General features: G+C 37.3%; 1 protein-coding gene and 1 long non-coding RNA gene across 37 annotated transcripts in view; one reads left to right on the forward strand and one right to left on the reverse strand.

Annotated features, from left to right (window-relative positions):
- The window catches only part of Adgrl2 (adhesion G protein-coupled receptor L2), a 221892-nt gene that overhangs the window by 2816 nt on the left and 201114 nt on the right, over nucleotides 1-17962 (forward strand). The gene's annotated exons all lie outside the window — the stretch shown is intronic.
- The window catches only part of LOC117284038, a 30927-nt gene that overhangs the window by 489 nt on the left and 12476 nt on the right, over nucleotides 1-17962 (reverse strand). Inside the window, exon 2 of the long non-coding RNA XR_004515129.1 lies at nucleotides 13783-14076. This is a non-coding gene — a long non-coding RNA (uncharacterized LOC117284038). The remainder of the gene's footprint in view (nucleotides 1-13782; nucleotides 14077-17962) is intronic.

The following is a 17962-nucleotide window of genomic DNA, read 5'->3' on the forward strand; positions in this document are numbered from 1 at the left end:
AACTAAAAGTCTCATTCAAATTCAAAACTCTTATTTATATCATATAAAGGATTACACATTGCATATTTTGCTAACATTTATGCCACATTACTGTTTTTAAAGTGTACTAAAAAAATCGAATTTCCCCACTTCTCCCAAAATGAGATGACATTATAAATTGTGCGCAGAGAAAACATAGTATGAGCATTTTCTGTTGTGTGTAGCTAAAATCGTCCCAATTTGGATGTAAAAACTGTGTATTTCCAAGAGCTTTCTATTGTCAACTTTTTTTGTTTGTTTGTTTGTTTTGGTACTGGGGTTCGAACTCAGGATTTGGGCTTAAGAAGCAGGCAGTGGAGCCACTGAGCTAAATCCCAGTCCCTGTTGTCAACTTTTTAATGTGATTATTGGGGAATTAAATATTTAAACTTAAGTTTCCTGTTATGTATCCACTTTACAAAGCATTCAGTGTGATTCATGAATCATGACATTTTAGAGACAAAATTAATCAAATTAGCCTACTGTTTATAACCGAGATAGGAGCAAGGTAACAAATTATTAGACAAATAAAGCAGCTGCTCATTAAAATTATGTATTCTGATTTGTTAGGTGTGCAAACGTAAGCAAGCGGCTGAAGTTCTGAATTACTATTTGAACTGAAAAGTAAATATGTATTTTATTGACATTTATATATTAAAATTGAACTTCAAAACAGAATAAATCTATACTATCCCCATTTTTCGTAAAATGTTAATGCTAACTGTCAAGTATTGAAAAAAAGCAGATCCTACAATGTAATTAAACTGTATCACAACAAAACAGATTTGCCCTCTCATTTCCAACTCTGTCGGTACTTAAATAAAAGTTGAGTATGCATTTCTATGAATAGTCACAGCATCTAGGCTTCAACAACAAGAACAAAATATTTTGTTTCTGAGACTGTTAATAAGATTCAGGGACTTATTTCATTAATGACAAAAGGTCTTCATTGCCGTTTTGTCATTTAGCTTTAAAAACGTCACAAATCTTTCGGGTCTATCCAATGTCAGTTTATAGGTCCGATGATAGTGATATAAAGTGCTGCTCATTGGCCAAGTGGTTGATTACTTATAAGATCTTGCAAAAAGCAAAGATAAACACAGTCCTTTCCTTTTCCTTCAATTAAAATTGCATGCAATTATTGTTGTAGATGATAGATCTCTTGCGGGATTTCTGTTTCCATACAACTTTTTGGTTCATTTCACAGGAATAATATTCATCTTAATTAGAGAGAAACAATTGATTTTTTTTCTCTTTTGCATAAGGGAGCTCACTCTATAATAACTCTGCTGCTAGATTATCCTGTTTTTTCTTTTTTTAAAGGCTGCATTTTTAAAGTAGTTGACTGCATTATTTGTTAGTAACCATTGCTTGAGCATTTGGACCACTTTGTCTTAACCTCCTAACTTTCCTGAGCAACATTCTGAGTCATATTCTGAAGTAACATTGCTATTTTATTTTGGATCCAGTTTATAACTCAAAATGTTAACTCTTAAAAAGATATTTTTGGTCTCTTACGTTAAATCATCCTACTTAGTTTTTAAGGTTAAAATGCTTATTCTCGTGTTTTTCAAGAAGATGTAAATGGGACATATATTTGTCTATGATTTTTCCAATAAACACTAATTTTTGAGTTTCAATGCTGTGCAACACATTCATTTTGCCACTGTATGATGTAGTTTTTTTGTCCTCCTGGATATTCATGGATATTTGGATTGTTTTGAATGTTTCTTGATGCCTTCTTTCATTCTTTACTGTTATACACAATGCTTCTACACCATCCTTATATATGTATAAGTAGATATGCACAAATATTTCTTTGGGCAATGGTTCTTAAACTAAAGTGATTTTGTCTTCAAAGCTAGCCTTTCCAGAAAACTTAGCAATGTCAACAAGCATTTTCTGTATACCTGCAGTATGCTACTAATATCTCCAGCTAATGCTCCTGCAAATACATTCTGCAAAGGATGCTGCTGAACATCCTAAAGGACACAACTCCCACAACCGAGAGCTATCTGACCTAAAATGGCAAGAAGGAGAGACGGAAATCCCTTCTCTAGAATATCTGCTTTAAAAGGCAACTGCATGGTGCCGGCCATTTGGCTCAGTGGTTCTGCCACCTGCCTTGAAAGTGCAAGGCCTTGAGTTTGATCCCCAGTTCCAAAAGTAAATAAATAGGTAAATAAAATACATAAATTGCTGCTATATAAACATTTTTAATTTATTAGCTATTTCCTAACTGTTCCACAAAGGATTAATGTTACACTCCTGGCAGGTAGATGTTTGATTGCCTGAACCTTTCTTGGCACATTATATAGTCAGGGATTGTAAATTTCCTGCTAATTTAGTGAGTGGAAAATAAAAATCCTCAAAGCTTTAAATGTCTTCATTACTAGTAAGACTGAACATCTTTTCTCATTTCATAACAACTAAGGTTTCCTGTTTACTGAGCTATATACTCTTTTTTTTGTTTTGTTTTGTTTTGTTTTTTCAGACAGGGTCTCACTAGGTAGTTGAGACTGACCTGGAACTCACCATGCAGCCCAGGCTGGTCTTGAACTCACAGCGATCCTCCTGCCTCAGCCTCCTGAGTGCTGGGATTATAGGCGTGCGCCACCTCGCCCGGCTATATACTTTTTTAATCCATTTAAAAATTAATTTTGTTGGTATTTTTTATACACACAGTGATCGCATTCATAACAGAGAATTTGTACCTATACTCTTTTTTCTCCATCCCTTCCTCTCTTTAACCCTTCTTTCCCTTCTTGTTTACAAGAGCTTTTGTTTCCAATTTTTTTCCTCCTATTGTCTTCTTTTGCTCTGCCTTCCTTCCCTCCTCTCCCCTCTCCCCTTGTTCCCTTTCCCACTTGAACATTTTCTTCCTACTTCTCAATATCTGCTATCCATTTTCGGTCTCATTTATGCTTTTGGTTTCCCACAGAGAAGAGAAACCTCATGATATTTAAACATGTGTGTCTGATCTAGTTCACTTAGAAGAATGGTACTAAGGTGCATCCATTTACCTAGAAATGGCTCCAGCTTTTCCTTCTTTATGAAAAGTAGTACTCCACTGTAAATGTGTAAAACACATTCACTTTATTCATCTGTCCATCGATGGGCATCTGGGCTGTTTCCAGGATTTAGCTATTATCAATTTAGCTGCTATAAACATAGGTGTGAATACATAGCTGTAGTATGATGTTGGAAAATACTAAGAAAGGGAATAGCTGGGGTGAATGGAACTGCTAGTTTTAGGGTTTTGAGGAATTTCCATGCTGATTTCCATCCATATTGGTTGTACCAATTTACAATCCCAACAACAGTGGAAAAGGCTTCCTTTTTCCCCACAGCCCCACCAGCATTTGTTATTGGTTGATTTCTTGACGATAGCTATTATTTTTGGATTGTCTTCCATTAATTGAATTGTCCTCTATTAACCAATTTGAGGGCAATATAGATGCTGATATACTATATTGTATTTGTGAGATAAATATATTTTTTACTTTGTGTATTTTTTAATTATTTGAGATGCTCTTCTGTATTGGAGTTTTTAATCTTAATTCAATTACATTTTGTAAGCTTTTCTTTTTCACTTGTACCATGTATTTCCTACTTAAGAAAACTTCTCCTCTGACTTCTAAGTGTCTTGGCATTTTCGTATTTAAGTATTCATCTATTTGAAGTCAGTTTGCATGGATGGTATGAGGTAGAAATAATATACTTTTTCCTCTAATCTTCAAAGCTAGCCTTTCCAGAAATCAAATTTCCATATATTTAACATTTAATTTTTGACTCCCTGCTTTACATTTTGGGTCAATTAATTTCTCTTCTCACTAAGATACCCAATAGAATTTCATAATGATCTGAAGCGTCTGGTATGTTCCTCTCTCTCATTCTTTTCTGCAGTATCTTGGCTGCCATGGCATTTTTCTTTTCTTTGCAAATCTACAAGAACACGGTCACTACCACCTTTTACACCCACCAAACTCAACTGGAATTTGTTACAGTCTACAGATCACTATAAAGGGAAATGACATTTTTATTATGATGTCTAGTGTTCTAATCTAAGAATATACTCTACATTTATTTAGATTTTCTTTAATGTTTTTCTAAGAGATTTAACTTCCTGTATGTTTGTTAGATTTACCCCTACACACTCCTTTAATAAAACATTTTTAAATAATGTTTTAATTATTTGCTCTTTGAAATGATTATTTCTAATATATGATTCTGTACAGACATAATTGATATTTGTATTTTTATTTTCAGCCAGGAAATCATCAAAGCTTTCACATAATTTTTATAATTTATCTGTATCTTCTCTGGAATTTTCCACATAAATAATCATATCTCTTTTGAGTTTTTGTCCCAGTTTTATACTTTCAAATTTTTCTACATGCTCCACCTGTTGGACCAGTATGATACAGAAATGATAATCATGCATACCTTTGTTTTTTCTTAATTTTTAGAGGAAATCCCTTGAACATTTAATCCTTAATTTATAGGGATTTTTGGTAGATATCTTTTATCAAGTTAAGAAATTTTTCTGTTATTATCTTATGTCTCTCTCCCTTCCTCTACCACTCTCTTCCCCCTCCCCTCCCCCTTCTGTTCCCCTGCCCCTCCCACAGTGGAGTACAAATGGAGCGAAGAGTTACTACAGTCTAGGCAAGCACTGAACCATAGAGATATACCCTCAAGCCCCTAATGTTGACATTTCATCAAATCTTTTTACCACAATGACTTAAAAGACAGAATCATTTTCTCATAAGTGGTTGTTGAACACTGAAATGTCTTTCTCGAGAACATTTACTAAGGAGGGTGAACCTGAATTTTGGTTTTCACATGCTTTTTGGCAGAGGGAGGAAGTCCCACAAAGTCTAGGTCTTAGTCCCAGGACCCAAAATGGATATGCCACTATCCATATACCTGATTTACAAATAAATCCATTACATAGAGGAGTAAAAAGAACATTGTAAGTCTTAAACATATAGCTAAAGAGGGAAAATATTCTCCCTGGAAAATTCATGGTCATAAACCCAACTAGGGGGCCCAGCATATAAATCAAGGCACAGTGCTTGCTTAGCACTGTCCTGGGTTTGATCCAAACAAGGAATAAAGAAACAAGCAAGTAAAAAAAAGGCCTGCAAGAATTTCTATAATTTCAGAGATATAAATACTACAAAGTAAGAGTTTAAACACACTTCTGTGCAATAAAGTTAGGAGTTCAAAATGTAGTCAAGTTTAATTTGTAAACTAAACTAGAAAGAAATAGATTTGGATTGTGACATTTATCTACCAAGCTGTAAGAGTTTAAGGCAAAAAGAGAGTAGAATTAAGAATTAATTTTTCTATTTAAACAAGTGACTAATACAATATTGTATTAATAATAATAGTAAGATGTATATCGATCACTCTTATGCAGAATCTTTTTTCAAATTTTAATATAAACAGGACTGTTTAATTAAAAATCCAGAATGATAAGCATGTTAGGCATTCTTTGAATCTGCTTCATTTGTGTGTTTTTGCTCCAAATCCCAAGGACTTTTGAAGAGTTTCATATGTTTTAGAAAATTTTCAGAAAGGGATTACTGTACATGTCTCTGAAATCCTCATTGCCCTGATAGGTGGGTGCGTGGCCAAAGCTGAGTGGGTCCTAGGCTGTGTTTGTAATTTTTTAAACTGGAACTGCGGGACAGGCTCAGGCCAAGGGGAAGAATGATGGCTGAAGGATCCCAAGAAAGGCTGGTTCTGAGCCTTAATTCTGGTTATTAAGCTTCCCAGAGATCCATGAACCAGTAAATTGCCTTTTCTGAAACTTATTTGAGTTTGAGTTTCTGTAACTTGCAACCAAAATGGTCCTGATAAGTACATTTATATAAAGAAAATTAAATTCTAGGACAGTTTCCATGCATGCTGATAGTCACAGAAGGCAATGAATGAATAATACCCGTAATTCCTTTTCCATCACAAGAGAAAGGGCTTGAGAAAGCCCTGCCTTGACCATACTGCACCATTTTCCTTTGATTTATTCCAGAAGTGGTCAGAGTAAGGACAATTGCCAAAAAATTGCTTTTTATACCAAGGTTCAGGACCACCAATATTTTGAAAGTCAAACTTTTGGAACCTAGAGAGATTCTATCACGCAGACCTTCCTGGTTGTAACATAATTTTATAGTGACTATCAACTTGAGCTTTCCAACAGGCTGCATGGAATAGAAAGGGACTCACGTATAGGGCAGTGGTGGCGAACCTATAGCATATGTGCTGCACTGGGCTGTTTGTTATCTCTAAAAGCTCTGAAACATTCGCCATTACCAATTTAGGGGAAGTGTTAACAATGACTGAGCATTTAACTCCACGTTACGCATCTGGCTGATCAATTTCAATTTGTTTTCTAGCTAGGTAGGCGGGCTGAATTGTGATGATGCCCTTCCACCTCCCAAATCGTACGTCGGTGTCCTCAGAACCTCAAACACTGTGACTATATTTGCAGGCAGGGTCTTAAGGTGTGACATAAAACTAAATGAAGTGAGGACACAAACGCGAAGCAGCTCACCTACCAAGCAGTGAGGCTCAGGAGAAGCAGCACTGCTGTCTTCATTTGGAATCCTACCCTAACACAATGAGAAATTAAAATTTCCATTAAGTCATCCAGCCATGGCGTTTGTTACGGTAACCCTAGCAGAGGGAAGCATTGCGTTCTGCACAGTGCCCTTCCGGACTAGTCAAGGTCAGTCAAATCGACTCACAAAATATCTTCCCAATGTGCTCTCTTTTCTCTGCTCTCACTCTTACTGGCTTAGTTTAGGTTTTCTTATGGGCTGGCTTGTTTGGTTGGTGGGTTGTTATTGAAAAAGTTCACTTATGTAGAGCAAAGTGGGCTTGAATTCACCGTGTAGCCGAGGCTGGCCTAGAGCCAGTGGCAGTCATGCCTCAGCCTCCCCAGGGCTGGGATTGCAGGCCTGGGCCACTGTGCCCGACAGGCTCCATTTTTCATACCTGAAATACTGTATCCCAGTAACCCCCAGCTTCTCTTCATTCTGATAAAAGTGGTCACAGCCATGACCACAAACTTGCTAGACTGCTAGAAGCTTGACAGCAAGGTCTGCTCTGCCCTAACTTGTCTTTGCTAGAACACTGTCCAGAGTTCCCAAGCCGGGCTTTGTTTTGGAATTTGGGTGACATTTTTAAAATTACAGATTGTTAGGCCCCAGACCATCTCTACTGAATCAGAAGCTATACGCTGGAAAATTGGTATTTTTAATATGTACTCAAGTCTATCTTAGGAATAATATACATTTGTTGCTTTTTTTCTTTGCCTGTCTTTTTATTAACAATCAAACGATAGCACCTTCCAAATTTCTTAACTCAGTGTTTTATCCTGTATTTCTAGTGAGCTGCCCATTGTCAAATATATTTGGAGGTTTCTTTAGTTTATTTTTGGGGTTTTGTTTGTATCTTGTAGCCTGGAGGATTGATTCCAGTGCTTTATGCATGCCAGGCAAGCACTCTGCCACTGAGCTGTATCTCTGATTGTTTTTAAGCTTTTTATTAAGGCAGGGTCGTGATAAAGTTCATGTAAACTAGCAATTCCTTTACACTCATGATGGATCTCAACAATTTTCAGGTTGAAGTTATATATCCACTGTAGGTTATGATATGTTCATCTCACGAAATGCTATTTAAAAAGTCATAAAGTTACTATTTAATATAATACATAGTAGTAAAAACAAAGCCTGTCTGGGTTTTTGTTTTTGTTTTTTTACTATAAAATTTCAAGTAGGTGTGAGCGTTAGATTGTCCCATTCTGTTTCCAACTGCATGAATAAAATTTGGGTAAAGACTGAATATTTACTTTCTTGTTATTTTGTGGCCTGGCTCTATTCACAGTGAGCAGAGTTGTGCAAAAGGTGACAAGTAAAAGCAATGAGGAACTCATCTTAGAAGAGGGGGAGGTAGCATCTCAAATTCTATCAATCAGTTCCTCTTTATTAGAACTGAACCCTTACACTTATTTGACAAAAATTGGCACCTTTTTACCCTAAAAAGAAAAATAATTCTGATTTTCTTATTGTACTTAAAAATGTCTCCACTGCAGAAGCAGTTGTCTTGGTTTCTCTCTCACAGACAGGAAAGCATGATTCTCCAAAACAGTAACAAATAAGAGTAATCCTAAGAGATAAACTCTGCTATAGTCTATTCTTGAAAACCAAAGACAGTTCCTTTGATCGCACTTAGATAAGAAAACAAGAGCTGGCCGGACATACCCGCCAGACTCATTCAATAAATACTTGCTTTGTGTCTCTTCTTTTTCTCTGCCTTTTGTGGAATTTTCAGTTTAGATAATAAAAATTCTGGATGAAAAGGAAGACAAATGCTTACAGGAGGCTGGAGTGGAGCGAGAGAGTGAATGGAGGACGTCACCCCCAGTGACGCTTTCAGGGGGACTTACTCTGTCCTCCATGTCAACAGCCTGGGATACCCTGGGATTTCAGTAAGCAAAGGACCACGAAGGTTCTCAGTCGGTCCTGGCTGCCTGTGCACCCGATGGAAAAGGGTTGGTACAGAAACTAAGTATTATCCACAGGACATTTTTCCTGCCCTAATGCTTCATGTGTTCGTTACACAAATATTTTGTTAAAGGTGTTTATAAAATAGGGTCCCTTTCAGCCACTGAAAAGGCTCAATGTAAAGCGATATATTAACCAACTACCTAGTCCTCGACTTATTTTTTTCCTGGTTCATATTCTGCAAATTCTGGATCTTTTGGATTATATTCATGATGAAATAGAACTATTTAATTTTAGTGTTTCCCAGCAAGGTGTGGCAATGAGTTTAAGGCCAGCCTAGAATACATAGCAAGACCCTATTTCAAAAAAACAATAAACAAACAAACAAAAAATACTGTTTTCAAGCTGCATTAACATATTCTGTCAAGGTATTTCTTCTTTGAAAAATTTTGAATACAAATGGATATTTTTAAACTGAAATATGCCTCCTAATACATTAAAGCGTCTTAATTCATCTTTAGCACATTTGTAATAAAGGTAATCCTTTTTCCACATAATCATAAGGTTTTCTTCAGGTACTGTAGGTAGAATTCTTATGAAATTAGGATAAGCTTAGGAAAGAAGATTTGGAAAATTGTAAGAAGTAGATGAAGAAAATAGCCATTTTTGGAATACTCAAGTCCAACCATTGTTAAAATATTGATACATCTACTCTCTGGCTTTCTACAATATGTGGTTTTTGTGGTTTTATATAATTTCACCATCACATATGTGAACACACACACACAAACATACACACTTAATATAATTTAATTTCCATCTAGTAGGGGAAATCTGCTGTAGAGAGTAATCGAGCAGGCACTGGAGAAAGACTGAGCAGGGTTCACACTGGAGCATTATCATTTGTTATTATTTCTTTCTTTGGAAATATTAAACTCTCTTGGTCTCAGTTTTTAATCTAAAACATTAAAATTACCTAGAGAACATTTCTTGGGGTTGTTGCAAGTACCAATTAATGGAAAATGGTTAGCATGGAACTTAGTAAATGCCAAATAATTATTAAAATTATTATGTTTATACTGTTCCAGTAAAACCATGAGAACAACTTTGTGGCTAAGAAACACCAATTTGTTTGGTCTTTTCTCATAGGAGATGGTTTTCAACACCTTTGCCATACAGGATGATAAATCCTTAAAGTTGTGTAACCCTTTCATCCATGTCTGTATCTTCCTTAAAAATATTACCCCTAGAATGGAGCATAAGAACCTAAACAATTAAAAATAGTTTCATTATATCTTGCATTTTTATCCATATTATACATTTATTACTGTAGTCTAAATTATTATTTTTTGTTGTTGCTTATTTTTCTAACCCTATTATACTACTGAGTACTACCAGGCGAAGCTTCTTTAATTTTCCCCATGAATATGGTTGCTAATCACATATCCTTCAAAGCAACAATAGGCAGCTGATGTTTTGGTCCCAAGGCTGGATCAATCACACCATTATTCCAACCACATTTTGTCTGTTTGTCTATTCTTTATTTTGAGGCAGCTCCTCACTCAGAAGTGCAGGTGGGACTCAGGCCTGGCGCTCTTCTTCCTCAGCCTCCTCAGTGGCAGGGCTTACTGGAGTGTGCCACTTGCTTGGCTTCATACGACCTACTCTGGACAGGCATCCCTCTCTAGTATAACTTTATCTCAGTCATTGATAAATATGTTCACGTCAGACAAGGCCAAGGATAACAGTCTGCGATGTCCACTTGAAAACATTTCTCCAGCTGACACAGATTCATGACCACTGTTACTGGTGCAATCATTCGATCAGTTACACAATAATGCAACACCTAAACTCACATTTTGTCACCTGTTTTGCAGGATATACAGAAAGACTTTAAATTCCTTGATAGAAATCTATATTTGCATCATCGTCCTTTGTACTGGTTTACTAAGTCTTGCAGAAAAGAACATATAAAATCAGTGTAAATATCTTATTCTTTTTGAATTTACACTTTTTCCTAAAATCACTGTTAAAAATGCTTTGAAGTTCTTTTATAAATATAATGTAGACTACCCATGTTCCCCACTCCAGCAAGATCAATTCTATGGATCTAAAGTTTGTAGGTTCTGCCATTATTTGAACATAAGGCATTTATCTTTTGTGTCTCCTGACACCCTCTATCTGTTGAATGGAATCAAGTAAATATTCTACAATACCATTTAGTTTTCTGGTAATAATTCATAGAGGTCAAGAGACATATTGGCAGCTAGACCAGTCTATGTTATCGCAGTAGAGCATACAGGTAAAGCACTTAGACCCTGTGCCTAACTGTCTCGGTTCATATCCTAGCTCTATATTTCTCTAGTTAAGGAATCTTGGGCAATTTTTGAGCAAATCCTTAGTAATACCTGCTTTATAGGGTGGCAGGGGTGACTAAATAAACAAGTTCATGTAGATATTTAGTGTGTGGCACCTGCTATGTCCTCAATAAGTGCTATCTTCATTACGATCCTTTTATCCATCTTTGAATTTTTAGCCATTGTCTAATGATTTTGACTTCATTCATTCAACATACTTATGGAGAAGTTCTAATAGGGTTCTAGGGATAACACAGAGCAAAATTCCTGTGCTTATGGAGCTCACATTCTGATGCAGGAAAAAGAGCACACTCAAGTAATGGCAGTAAATGTTGGCAAAAATAAGAAGTCTAAAGGTTAGGGAATGTTGGAAAGTATTTTTAGAAGGGAGATCAAGGCCCATCTTGACCTTGTGTTGTGTGGTGACATGTGAACAGAGTTATATATGAATGAATCAACAGGGCAGAAGCAAAAGAATAAAAAAAAACTGCTTTCGTTTTTTTCCATGAATGAATTTGATGTCTTTACTTAAAAAAAAATTGGGCCTATTCCTCTAGTGATCTTCCCTTTTATTTCATGCTAAGGAAAAGCATTTTTGGTTCTCTTTAGTATCTTTCAAAAGTCCCGGCTCATTCTGTGCTTTCCTCTTGAATTTTTATAGGTCTATGTTACCTTCATATATTTATGCTTGATTATGTGTCCCCCTTTACCATCTTTTGCACATGCTGTTTTAAATTCAGGGTCTGTCAGTAAGTCCCTGTGCAGCACACTGGTTTCTTTAGTTTCCTCCCCATTTTCTTGCTCATTAGAATCATTTGTGTTTGCATAGGCAGAACACTGCTTAAATCAAACTCTATGAGTGCACGGCTGCTTTTCCCCAAGGTTCCAATCATTTCCATTTTACCTACTGGTTCCTCTCAAAACTGGGTCCTGAGCTGGAGGATCCCTGTAATGCTTACTCTGCCTTCTGGGAAATGAAATTATCAGCAAGGCCGGTCCAGAAATTGTCAGTGTTTTGCTTTCTGAGGAATGAAAGTTTCTGCAGATACTTGGAGACTAAAATCTCTAACACTGAGACACGTTGCTGCTCTGTCAATTCAGTGGTGTGCAGTAAGAAAGAATCCATCTATCTCTCCTTCCGGCCAAAAAATCTGTAGTGCAGCCTCCTAGTGTGAACATTTCTCAGTGTTGTTCATTTTATGTTCATCCAGATTCTTCTCCTCTGTTTCTTCATTCACACAGTCTTGGATTTACAGTAAGGTTCATAGCTTCTAACTACCAAGGTTTATTCTCCTACTTTCCGATCAGCTCAGTCTAATTATAATTCAAATAGACTTAAAATTATGTCCTATAAATGATCAAACTCTGTGCCTGGGAAATGATGAAGTTTCACTCGAGTTTAATATTAGCAAGCAGCATGAAACAGTGCAAAGCTTTGGGATAGAAGGTGGATTCTATTTGTCCAGCGACTGTGGCTCGTAGACTTGAGAAGCTGCAGACTCATTACAAGTTGAGGCTGAAGGCCCTGCAGGATGAAAAAACTGGCTCTTCTACTAGTATTGACCAGCAAATTATGGTCTAAAAGGTTAATTGACTTGCCTAAGGTCTCATGGCTAGTTAAGAGACAGTAAGAGAGCTGGTTGGGGATTTTATCCCAACTGCTAGATACTTTACGTTTTGCCTTAGGCAAGTAAAATTCATCCTTACCATATTACTTTCCAGGAATAGCCCAAGGATTTACTTCTACTCCTGTGAGATGGCAATAATAATATGTGGCCTTCTGCTCCACAGAGCTGCTGGGGAGTGGAAGGAGATCATGGGTGTGGAGTAATAGCTGGTTATGGAAGGCGGTGTTATGATGACGACAATTTTAATGACTTCATCTGTGGGTTTCTGTGGACTTTCTTTCCTCTCCTTTGAGTGATTTGCATTTTAAATTTTAATCCATCTTGAAAGGTGTTTACTTTGTTGTAGATTTACAACAAATTGCAGGCTGCATGCAGGCACCCACGTGTGTGTGTGTGTGTGTGTGGTCTGGACGGAAGAAAGAGCCTAGGTTGGCATTCCTGAGACCAGCATGTTGGTCCTGAGACCAGACCTGTCCCATCCCTGAGGAGATGCATGATAACGCATTCCTTAACCCTTTTGATTTTAGTTTGCTTCTCTATTAAAGAGCAAAGCATTCCCTTCTCTTGCAGTAGCGAGAACTGTTACAGAGAGGTCCAATACTGGTGGCTACTTTTTATCTTATTTTTTTCTCTTTTCCTCCTCCTATGCGCTTTTTGATGGCAGACACTATTTATTTATCTTTGTATTCTTAGAGTCTAGCAGGCAATAGCTACACAGTATGTTTGTCGAATGAATTATTTACCAAGGTGAACAACAGGGAGCGGGTCTGAGGGTGGCAGCATTTTGTAGGTCAATGTTTTTCCAAGTCTACTCATAGGAGCACAATATTGAGTCTTCTGGAGGTGCTGCAGGGGCTGCTGAAGTGATGAGGATGTAACTGACAGGAAATTCTGCTCTCTCTCTCTCTCATTAATCAGATCAGACTAGTTTCCTGTTAATATATTGGGTCTCTATATATTGCATTTAGTTGGGGTTTTCAGCTAAAAGAAATTTGAAACAGAATATGTACCTGCACAGAACACAGGCTTTAAAGAATCCCAAAGATGTGGCTTCTAAGCCTCTTCCACTATCGAGTAAGTCAACCTTTCTGTGCTGTGGTTTTCTGGTTTATCATAGGACTGGTACAGTTTCGGGTTGCTTGCAGACATGTAGGCAGATACCACATGCACATCTGTCGTGCCCCAATGCCTTTAGCTAAGACTATGGGACCAGAATGCAGGTGGCCGCGTGCATGCGAACAGGTACCCACAACCGGCACAGCCTACCTGGCTCGACGTTTCTCTTCCTCTCCTTCGCTAGGAACCACATGGTTGCCAAAGACTCCACTGCCAGAGTTGAAAAACACAGTTTTTTAAAACTCCACCTCACTATCCAGAAGAAGGTCTTCTCATGGCCTGGACACTTCCATAGAAGGAAAAGTGTAGAAGCAGGACTCTCCTGGCTCTTAAACCAAACTAGCGGAGGCCAGGAAACGTAGCGGAGGCAGAGTCAGTCGGAGCTGGGGGTCCCTGAAGGGTGTCTTTTCTTCCATCTCCCAGTATTCCTTTTTCCCTGGAAGTCTATTTTGAAGATTAAAATAAAATAGGCATAACATTAAAATATTTAATAATGTATAAATGGTTGGGCTTGGGCACCAAAAGATCAGAACAGATGTTGGTCATAAACTACCGGCAAGCCCTGCCAGCACATACCAGCCGAATGCCAGCCCTAAAATAAAGTAACATTAAAATGTCCTCACAGTATTCGACACATAGATGGCACTTGATGAATGTTCATCCCCTCCCCTGCTCCTCTCTTCCTCTTGAATTAAATCCAGTAAAAACACCAAATGGCAAATCCATGAAGAGACATCTTCAAGTAACCCAAGAAGCTAAGCATATTTTATAAAAAAATACATTAATAAGGGGATAATTTCTAACAGCTAAGTCACTTTTTACAAAATTAACTGTACCCTATTCCCTGAAATAGAATCCAGGGGTTAAGTAGTAGTGTGTCTTAGTTATTTATACCCAGTGTAATTGTTGTCTCTCTCTCTCTCTTTTGAATTTATCATTTTTCCTGAAAGGAAGGGTTAATTAATTAATTAGTTCAATATCTACTAAAACCACCTGAGTATTTTCTTCCACTTTCCTGAGAGTAACCAGAGTTGGTGATGCTCTCCTTCCTAACAGGAATCTTTGCTACTATGAGCCATTGAATGCATGTGTTGGAGTCCTTAGGAAATTTAGCTTTAAAAAAGGTTGAACCAAGCTCTGGAGTGTTTTACCGGGCCCGGACAATAGAGTTAAAAAGAAGTACGCCTAGCTGAGGCAGTGGTGCATGCCTGTAATCCCAGCACTGAGCCAGGTTGAAGCAGAAGGATAACAAGTTCAATTCTCACCTAGGAAACTTAGTGAGACCTTGTCCCAAATTTTGAAAAAAAAAATTTAAAAGGGCTGGGGATGTCACTCAATGATAGAGCACCACTGGGTTCGATCCCCAGTACCACACACACACACACACACACACGCACACATCTTTTTAATAGACGTAAAACAACTGTAGCTATTCAGGGTGAGTAAAACAGGAAGGACTGGAACTATAGACAGGATGGAAAGACAAACAAATGGCTGGCTTCTTCCTCTGGTCTCATCAGATTCCCTTGCTTGGTATTGGGAATTTTATAATATCCCTTCTCTTTGTGTGGGTCTGAGAAAGCTTAAAGGCAAATTCCGCTCGGTAGAACTAAGCGCGCAGGAGTTCTAGATTAAATCCTCACCACCAGAAAAACAAAAACAAAATCATAATCAGCGCCTAGATTTAGCATGCAGATGTTAACACATCTGTGTCAACTTGTCTTGCTTCTTAATTTCAGTCTTTCTCTTTGTGTCAGCCTTATTATTTAGTCTCATTAGTTTCATTTCTTCTTGTTTGTAAATCTCAAGTCCTTTCTGGAACATGAAGGAAAATGAATGAATGAATGAACAAATGAATAAAATAAATAAATAAGGGTTTGTAGTAGCCAACTACATTCAATCGTGCATAGTTCTCTCAAGTTTAACCAGATATTTATTCTTCTAGTGTTTCTTCAAGGCTTGGGAATTATGAATTTAAGGGAAAAATAAGTACTTCTGATTAAATAACAATAAAAATCATTAGCTATGAGCATAATCAGGTGTGAGAAGATCCTTCAAAATGACAAAAAATACTTGGGAGTATGAAAATAATAAAAGTATGTTATATACACCCACCAATCTGCCAAAGTGAAATTCATTAGTCTGTATAACCAATACTGAATGTGTAAATAGAAAAGATATGAAACAAACAAACAAAACAACTGAAAGTATGTGCTGAAGCTTAAGCTCAGCCTTGAATGAAAGAGACCCTGGATTCAATTCCTAGAACTGCAAAACAAAACAGAAAAGCAATGCTAAGTGCCAGCAACAGCAGCAGCATATATATGATGGCAGAATTTTTGTGTAGGCAATATAAAGCTATATAGGGCAAAATGTATTTAAAAATTTCTGCCTGGGGCCTGGGGGCTGGAATGCAGCTCCGTGGTGGAGTGCTTGCCTATTTCTGCCTGTGTTTCTTTGTTCAAACATCGGCACTGAATAAAAGTCTTTGCTATAACACAACTGAGTAGCTAAGACAGAATGTTCAAAATCCTTTCATTTTAGCTTTGTATGCTTTTAGCATTTATGTAGCAGTATTTTGAAAATCTGTCACTTGTGTTATGCTATTAATAGAACCAAAATAATAGCAAATATTTAAACAGATATTATGGCTCAGGTACTGCCTATATTCCATATAACCTTCAAAGCAATACTATAAGATACATGTATTTATTAGTGCCATTTTATTAATTAATTACTTTTGAGGCAGAGTCTTGCAATGTATTTCAGGCTGACTTTGAACTTATTTTATAGCCCAGGCTGGCTGGGATCCTCCTGCATCAGCCTCCTGAGTCCTGGAATTACAAGTGCACATAACCAAGCCCAACTCAATCTCCATTTTATAAATGAGAAATGAGAGTTACTTAAAGATAAGCCCTCCACACTGTCTTAATATATGAAACTGAGATCTAAACCCAGGTGATCTGGTCCAAATTCTAAGTTTTTCCGTTGCTTTTTTATTGGAAAAATTAACACTACACAGAGTCAAATGAATCTACATTTTTATGAGGCCACCTTAGATCTTTTCCAATAGGTATTTTTCAAGGTAAGGAAAAAATTTTATCTTCAATTTATTTTTATTTTTTTTAAAAAATCTGCAATTTCTTTGAAAAGGTGTGTGTCATGAATGTCAGTGGTTGGGTGTTAAAGCTTCTGCAGAGCCAAGTGATTCTGAATGGTACTTACCAAATTCTTGACTGAACCAAATTGTAGAATTTTAAGGAAGATGTGAGCCTTAAGGATTTGAGCCTTGTGCACATTACACATCAAGAAAAAGAAAATCCTACTTTCTAAATATATGCTGTTACAATTTACAAATAATTTTAAAGGTATTTCATACTGTTAGTGTGGACACAGTCTAAGCTAATGGGTCAAATCAATTATTCAATTTGAAGTTGGAATCTCCCCAGGGTTATTTAGTGAGACCCCGTCTCAAAGAAGAAAAAGGGACAAGAGGGCTAAAACAAAACAAAAACCCTGACTGTATCTTTTTATCTTTCAATTTGGCAGAAATAGGGAAAAGGGAAAAGATAAACTTTTAAAAAACAAATACTAAGATTACTGAAAGCTTAATTTTGTTATTGTCATTTAAAAGAGGCTTGCTTAGTGGAAAAGGAAAGAAAAGGTCTATTAAGGGATGGGTCTGATCACATATACCCACAGTAGTTTCCAGGATATACAGGAAATCATTTGTGATGAGTTTCTTTTAAACAGACTCTACCCCAACAATTAACGATAGAATTGCTCTAATAATGTTTCAAAAGTAAGCTGGCCAGATAACTGTTTGGTACAATGGTAGGCAGGTGTCCATCTGCCCTTGTTACCGGATGCTGGGGTCCCAGGAGAATTTCTTTTCCAGGTTCTTGGTATCCTGAACAAAGAATTGGACGAAGGGGTGGTACATTTATTGAAGGAGGGAAAGAAGGATGCTCTGCAGAGACAGAGACAGAGACAGACTGAAATTCACAGCACCCCAAGGACAAGGGAAAGGGTTCTTCTATCTGGAACTGCTGGATTCCTTCTGCCTCACTCACACAAATATGGCCCTGGCAAGGCTGTCCTAACAAAAACGCATTTTTCCTGGTACCAGACTTAAACTGCCCTCAGGAAAGTCGCCCTTGGCTCCCCGCCAAATGCCAAGGAAGACTGGGAAATAGCACTTTTCTGATTGTTTCAGGAACTGCAGAGTCAGCCCAGAGCCTGCCCAGTCCTCGGGAGCTGCACACTTTCCTTGGGTCTCAATGACTTTGACACAATCAGCCTAGTTGTTTGATCCACTTGCCCCAGCTCC

Source organism: Fukomys damarensis, unplaced genomic scaffold (assembly GCF_012274545.1).
Source record: "Fukomys damarensis isolate Sample0158 unplaced genomic scaffold, DMR_v1.0_HiC HiC_scaffold_33, whole genome shotgun sequence".
Taxonomy (NCBI): Eukaryota; Metazoa; Chordata; class Mammalia; order Rodentia; family Bathyergidae; genus Fukomys; species Fukomys damarensis.